The sequence below is a fragment of the Chenopodium quinoa genome, unplaced genomic scaffold (assembly GCF_001683475.1).
Source record: "Chenopodium quinoa cultivar QQ74 unplaced genomic scaffold, ASM168347v1, whole genome shotgun sequence".
Lineage (NCBI taxonomy): Eukaryota > Viridiplantae > Streptophyta > Magnoliopsida > Caryophyllales > Amaranthaceae > Chenopodium > Chenopodium quinoa.
This window is the reverse complement of record NW_018744537.1, coordinates 3,659,967-3,667,662: the sequence shown is the minus strand read 5'-3', so window position 1 is coordinate 3,667,662 and position 7,696 is coordinate 3,659,967. Positions and strand designations below refer to the sequence as shown.

At 31.1% G+C, this 7,696-nt stretch overlaps 1 long non-coding RNA gene across 1 annotated transcript; it reads left to right on the top strand.

Annotated features, from left to right (window-relative positions):
* Positions 1-5,877: 5,877 nt before the first annotated feature.
* LOC110698898 lies at positions 5,878-7,198 on the top strand. The gene is made up of 2 exons (XR_002506828.1): positions 5,878-6,164; positions 6,839-7,198. It is a non-coding gene; the product is annotated as an uncharacterized LOC110698898 (long non-coding RNA).
* The last annotated feature ends 498 nt before the right edge of the window (positions 7,199-7,696 follow it).

Here is a 7,696-nt window from a genome sequence, read left to right as displayed (position 1 = left end):
ATCTCTCCCTCCCCCTTGTTTTCTTCAACAAAATCAAATGAAAATTGAAGGAAAAAATTGGTAATAAAAACACCCAGATACAAAAAATTACAGAGAAATTGAAAAAATTGATGAAAACCCAAATTGGGATTTCAAGAAATGAACTTTATTTTGTTTTTGAGGAGAGAGAAAATGAGAAGAGATGTGGTGATAAGGTGGCTGAGAAGATTTTTAGGCTTCTCAGAAGGAATATGGGGTTTGGTGAATTAAATTAGCAAACTTTATAATGGGAAAGAAATGGACAAGCCAAAACCCTTGAGAAAAATAAAGGGGTTTTACAAAAATAGGAAATTTGGAGGAGAAAATTGAAAATTAAAAAACATTGGACAAAATAATGACAGGACTGTGAGAGGGCAGCAGAAGAAAAATCTTGCAGATTTGTCAGAGGGATTAATGAAAAAGATTAGATGATTATGATAATCTTTTACTAATAATGTGATTAATGTGTTATCTTAATAAGTACCATGACTCGTTTATGTTTATTGTGGTTAATGTGTTGGCAATATTACTTTAATATGGTTTTCGTCCCTAATCAGATCATATAAGTATGACCTAGGAATTAGTATAGACTACAGAGTTTTTTTTTTTTTTTTTTTCATTTTTTAGAAGTCAAATAAGATTTGACACTTAATATTGAGTATCACTGTATCATTATTAATAGGGTAATGTTATACATAACTCTTAGGGTTATATATAAGCATTAAAAACACTCTTGAAAATTGTATAAAATTAGAAATCCACGACAAAAACATGCATTGATCAGTGTAATTAGTGTGTTTTTGTCATGATTTTCTAAATTTAAACAATTTTCAAGTGTGTTTTTAATGCTAGGGCTATATATAGCATTTTTCATATTAATATTATACAATATGTAATAATCAATTACTTGTAAATTAGTTTAATTCTATCACTCCGTACTTATAAATTGTCTTTTGTATGACGTATTACACGTTCATATAATGGTGCGACATTATCAATATCTTATCCCACTAAGACATTAACCACTAATCCTATTATTGATTTCTCTTATAAAATTAATCAATATAAATTGCTCTAAATCATGCAACAAATTTTTTCAATTTAATATACACTTCCAACTTAAACGCATCTAAGAATGCTATTTTTAAAGCTTGCTACTAATTTTCTTCTTAAGTGATTTCTAGAATACCATTATATATTGAAATTTCAATTTGAAATATACTTCCACATTACATGTATTTAGGAATACCATATTATTTTGGTTGCTAGTAATAAATAAATTTCCTCTAAGTTATTTCTAGAAAGCCATTTAATTTTGACATTTGGCCGTGTACTAAAATGCCCTTGAGATGGTACAAAGACGTTTGTGCCTTTGTGGGCTACTAGCATGAGATATTTGTTTTTCAACTTCTTGCTTATTTTGTGGTCTTGCGCAAAACCTTTTTCCTTTTTGCAACCCAAGTTGTTACTTTTGGTGCATTGCTGCTGCGAAAATTACTTGTTTGATTATGATAGCAAGTTGTCAAACCTTATTTGTATGATGTGTTCATCGTTCATGCACAAGTTTTTAACCAAAAAAATCGAATCCAATCTTTAAATTTCCGATTCTCAATGCAATTTCTCCATCCCTTGACAATAGCGTGATAACATGCACACTAATAAGGATATGTATTCCTTTGTTTCTTTTTGTTAATCATTTTTGGAATCTTTATATTTCGTATATTCGAATGTAATTTTTTTACTAGCTACGCCTTGTTTTTCTTAATAGACTATTATTGCTCTATTAATAGATCACTTTCTAAATTTTATTCATATAAAAATTATTGACATTTACAAACAAAAAATAATGTCCATCATAAAATAAAAAATAAAAAAAAAGTATGATATTAAGAATTAATATGTGGTACCTAACTACTAATTAAATTATTACGTATTGTTGACATTATTTTGGGTATATAGAGACCGAGTCACAAACAAAAAATTAATATAAACGAGATTTAATCACATAGAAATATGAAATCACATTAAATTTTAACTGACTAAGATGCGTAACATCCATGGCGAATGTACCTATTATGACTTATATTGTTCTACCAAAGTTGATTAGGTACCGCCGACTCTGGTCAAATTGTTTAAAAAGTTGAAGATTGCAACTTAGGAATGTATGAATATCATGATCAACGTGACTAATGACACCAAAATTTGGGTCCATATATGATTTATTGGTACCCTTATGGGATATTTACAAAGGCTTATTTTTAATCATACAAGTAAGGCACATAAGCCCCACCTCATGATGATAACTATTTCAATATTCTACGTTATTAGGATAGTTTACCAAACACATTAAGTACTTGGTCAACCAATTAACTAGTAATGGTAAGATTTTTGTGTCTTGATTCAGAGGTTAACCAATAAACCACTTGATGAACCACACATATTCAAAGGGTCAAGCTTGACTGGGTAAAGATTGGATTGGGGGACTTGTGAGAGGTTTTTAAATTCAGTTACGGTCGTTCAATTTACATATTCACACAAGAAAAATAAAAATGGAGGCTTTATAATGGTCTAACAGAGTATTATGCATATAATTCACGGTTATTCATTTTACATAGTTACATAGTATTATGTAGTACTTAGACCTTTCTAATGGATGCTCATGTTAAAGTTCAAGATGAAAATATTAGAGCTCAAGAAAGATGATAAATGTGACAATGTATATTAATTGGTTTTTTTTGTACGGAAAGGAAAGAGAGGTAGTGAAGGAGAAAGAAAGATGGTGCTTGTCCTGCTTGATTGTGATGAGGTCCATATGTTCTTTTTTTTTCATGTAAGCTATGTATGAAAAATTTTATTTTATTTTTTTAAATAGAAAGATACACAAAACTAGGAAAGTTTTCTCTTAAACTTTTTTTTTTTACGAGATCTTAAGACTATATATAACCTAACTTATTATAATAAATGAAAAAGAAAATTTACTATTTATAAAATGATAATCTATATCTAGGTGAGCTTGAATGAAATGAACTAACAAGTAACAAGGAAACATAGTCTGCTGCTCAGACACAGTGGAGAAATTACATTTGTTGAGTAATGCTAATAATAACTTTGTTGTTACTTTGTATTTAAATAAGGTATGAAATCCTTAGAGTTGTAATCGACATTTTATACATATCAATATCGTATCAATTTAGGAGTATGTGATAAATTACTTGACAATCAATTTTATTTATTAATGCTTGATTATGTTTCAATTTTTTCACTATATTCACAACTCTAAAGATTGTATAAATCATCATCTTTTCTACTATTTCATTTAACAGATACGTTGTTTTCTTTTTAATATGAGCATATTCAATGTTGTTTATTGTGTAGGAAAATTTATAAATATATTTTATTTATTTAATTTTATGGTGAAACTAAACAAAGAATATGAATATACCTTTTTTGGGTTAGGATATGAATATACTTTGTTCTTCGTTTATTCAAAAAAATAATCATAATGATAATAAGGTGCCTAATACATGGACATGGGCGTCCGGAATACATTGATAGGGAATAAGGGAAACATAGAAAGGGCAATTGGGCCAATTGGCAAAGAAGCATTTTTGAAATGCGCATATTCTTTCTTCACTCAATAATTTTTGTGGGGTAGATATTCTACACGTGTACGACACATAGTAGTCCACGTGGCAAATACAAAATAGTCATCTAGGAGACTAGGATTAATCAATCACATAAACCTCGAGGCATTCAATTTTTGGGGGCAAAGTAAGTCCCAAGACTTCACTACACGTGAACGTAATCTCTTACCTCCACTCCACCATCCATCAGTAGGGTGTCAAAATCACACCCGACTCAATTCGATCCGATTCGAAATCTGTCTGAAAAATATTCGATTTTGATTTCAACTCGCGTGAACACAGTAATTTGGTATGATTCAACTTTAAAAATTGATCCAACTCGACGTCATCAGACCCGATCCGAACATCCGAATTGACACTTATATCCACTACTCCAAATATTCACCATCATTTCCATGCCAAAAATTAATCCTGACTCGCGTGAACACAATAATTTGGTATGATTCAGCTTTAAAAATTGATCCAACCCGAAGTCATCAGACCCGATCCGAACATCCGAATTAACACCTATATCCACTACTCCAAATATTCACCATCATTTCCATGCCAAAAATTAATCCTAATTGTACTAATCTTACTCGTATTGTGGAATATGAAGTACATCTTTAGTTCCAATATTTTTTACTACAACGAGTTTTCTATGTGGCTAAACATATCGTGTGGCCAGCTGACACACATCAAAACACTGATTGGATAACCCTTGACCGATCAAGTAATCCTTGACCGGCCGAATAACTTATGACCAAGTAACCTCTGACCGATCGAGTAAATAAGTAATTCCAGCGACACGGTGTAGCCAACCACATTCGAAACTTTGTATTTTGACTAACATAACTAACATCATGCTAATTATAATTGCAATCCAATTTAGTTGGTAAAGTGTTTGATTACTTAACACCACTACTTAAATAGTTATTGTAAGATTCCAATCAAAATGAATCAATTGTCTGGTTTTCCTTACAAAGTCAAAGATCCTGTTCTTTTGAGTTAAAATGAGTTGAACTAAATTAAACTGAAATTGAATAATAATATGAGCAAAACTGACTCAAAAGTAAGTCAGAAGGAACAAGACCTTATTCAATATGGATTAGTAGATAACGATCTCAAGTTTAATTCCATTGTCTTGCAAGTTTTGTGAAAAGAACTCCTCATGTCTCTATATGTCCTTATTCATTTGTTGAAAAGATAAAACAAGGTCAAAGTTGGAAGAGAAATAATTTAAGACAAAGTGATTAATACATTAAAACATTAATTATATGTATTTCTTTTTTTTTTCCTTCTTATGGGATATAAATGTAAGACAAATAATCAACTATATAAGTAATAAGTAATGAGCTTACTCTAGTTTGGTTCAATAGATATACATCTTTAAAAAATTAGCGAATAAGAATCTCTATTAACAATAAATACGTAGTAATGTTTTTTTTTTAAGACAACAATACTATTATATTAAATTAAGATCAGTCAAACCTTAAAAACTTTGGGAGAAAAAATCCGTACCAGCACATCTATTGCGCGGATAATCTAATCCGTACCAACTACGTAGTAATGGTGATTGTGTATAAATACACAACACTAATTAGTTAAAAAAAAAAAAAAAAAAAAGTGCAAGGGCAATTTTTAAGGTGAAGCATGCTTCGCGTAATCTATGTGGTCCAAGACCAAACTTGATATCAATAACTCTAATTTTCAAAGAGTTGCAGTTTATTATCCAAGACCATTCTAAGTTTTAACCCAACCCAACTCATATATTGCGCGGGCTTTGGCAAAACATAGCCCAGATATCAATGGCCCAATGCAGCAATGGCCTATGTGACATTAATCAATCTTGGTCTCTTGGAGATGCTTTGTGCGATCACAAAGATAATTTCGTAATGATTTACATTGAACATAACCAAACTGCAACAAATTTTAAAATTAAACTTGATCACCACTACCAGCACATAGCCGAATACTGCCATTTTACAACATTTTTTTCTGGTGAGCAAAATATGTGTATATAGAGCTAAGCTAGAAACGGATTCTCCCTTTACATGTTTCATATTAGTAATTACTAATAATATATGTACGCAATGCGTGTGTGATCTATTATAAATACTGAATGCACAAAATGATAAAATATATAATTGTAAGTGACTAATTCATAATTTTTGAACGGGGTTGTTGGCAAGGTGTCAATACTCAATAGGCAATCAACACTCTAGAAATCTACTAGTAGATCATTTAGTAGCAGTGTAGCACAAGGAGGATCAATAATTGGGCATTCAAATCTTTAGTAATTAGTATCCTCAATAATGTCGACATTTCTGAATCACGTTTCTTCATTATTAATAATAAGATGAGGTTAGTTAAACACTTGATGAGCAGGTTATAAATAGGCAAGCTTTGGTATGAATGGAATGCACCAAATAAGGAAAAGTTCTCCCCTCTACAAAATAAAAACCTACCAAAAAAAAATGGTGAAATTTATAGTAATTGCTATTCTCGTCCTCTTTGCTTCAGGTATATTTGCACACTATTTTTCTATCCATTTAAATTATTCGTATAAAAGTACTTTAGACATCTAACATGTTATATTGTTAGAGTGCATTCTATTCACCTGATATTTTCTTCTCTAAACTTATCTTATGCCATATGAACTTGTCAAAAATTATTAGAACTTTTTTTAGTTGTAAAATTGAACTTAATTAGCTCTAACTAACGTCTAGTATGACAAATCATCCATAAATAAGCATGAAAGTGACGAATTTCTTTCATTTTGTTTGTTTTGTTTAAAAAATCCCTCCTCTCATAAAACATAAAATCAAAATAATTTTTACTATATATCCTCGTGAAAAGTCTAGTCGGACACAATAACATACAGTAATATTAAAGGCTTAACTTGTTTGTGTTTAAATTTTATATCGCGGGAGTATCTATAGGAAAATATCACTAAATGCAAATCTATTTCTTTCTTAACAAATCAGATATGATATTTATTTTCAAAGATCTCTTTTTCTTTCCTGTCGAATTGGGTACACCGCGGGAGTATCTATCAGAAAATATCACTAAATGCAAACTCTTTTTCTTTCTTATGAAATCGGGTATGATATTTAGTTCTAAAAAAATATAACACATGCTATGATATAATATGATATGATATGAATCGACTATAAATACATTTGTTTTCGCTTCAGCGATAGCAAGTTCGCGAGCAGGAAGCAAGACCCTTGAAATGGTGACCTCAGATGGACATAGGGAAGGAAAGCAAGAGATGATGGTAGATGCTAAGTTACCAACCATAATTAAGGAAGAAATTTTGGTGATTGAAAGGCCGAATGAAAATGGAGCACTCAAATGTGCCGCTGTGTTGGAAGATTGCTTCAGAACTCCTTGCTGCCCGCCTCATTACTGTCAAATTTACCAACGAGCTATTTGTATTTAAAAATTTACTCTTAGTTATGGTTGGTAAACACGGAGTATGTGTATGCCTCTCAAGTCTCAACCATATGAAATTTTTAAGTACTACTTGAAATAAAAGGATATTTTATCTTTTATGTTAGCTGACACCAAATTATTTGAAACTAAGGTTTTGATAAAAGATTAGGAAAAATTCATATCATTAATTCTAACTATTGGATGTCTTCTCATATTAATCCCAACTATGGATTATTTTAGAATAGTCCAAACTATGGGGGTGTCTTCTAGAGTTGATTTGTGACCTGTTTTAACCGATTTAACCAGTTATTTGGATGAGGCGGCATATTGTGATTGGCTTATACTTTTTTTTTTTTTAACAAATCTGCAATAATATATGTTTCGGTACGAAATCAATAGGACCTTGAGAAGGCCCAAACTAGAGGGGAAAGTCGGTCTCGGTCCAATTAGTTGCGGAGCCGAGGATAACCTGCACAGCAAATACACGTAAACTAGCCCCGGGGGTGTAGCCGAGGAAGGCCCCTCCGATGCTAAAGTCAGTATATTTTAGAGAGAGAAAGCTATGCAAGATATTAATGCTTGAGGCTTTGTGTGCATATGAGAGAGAATGGACCAAA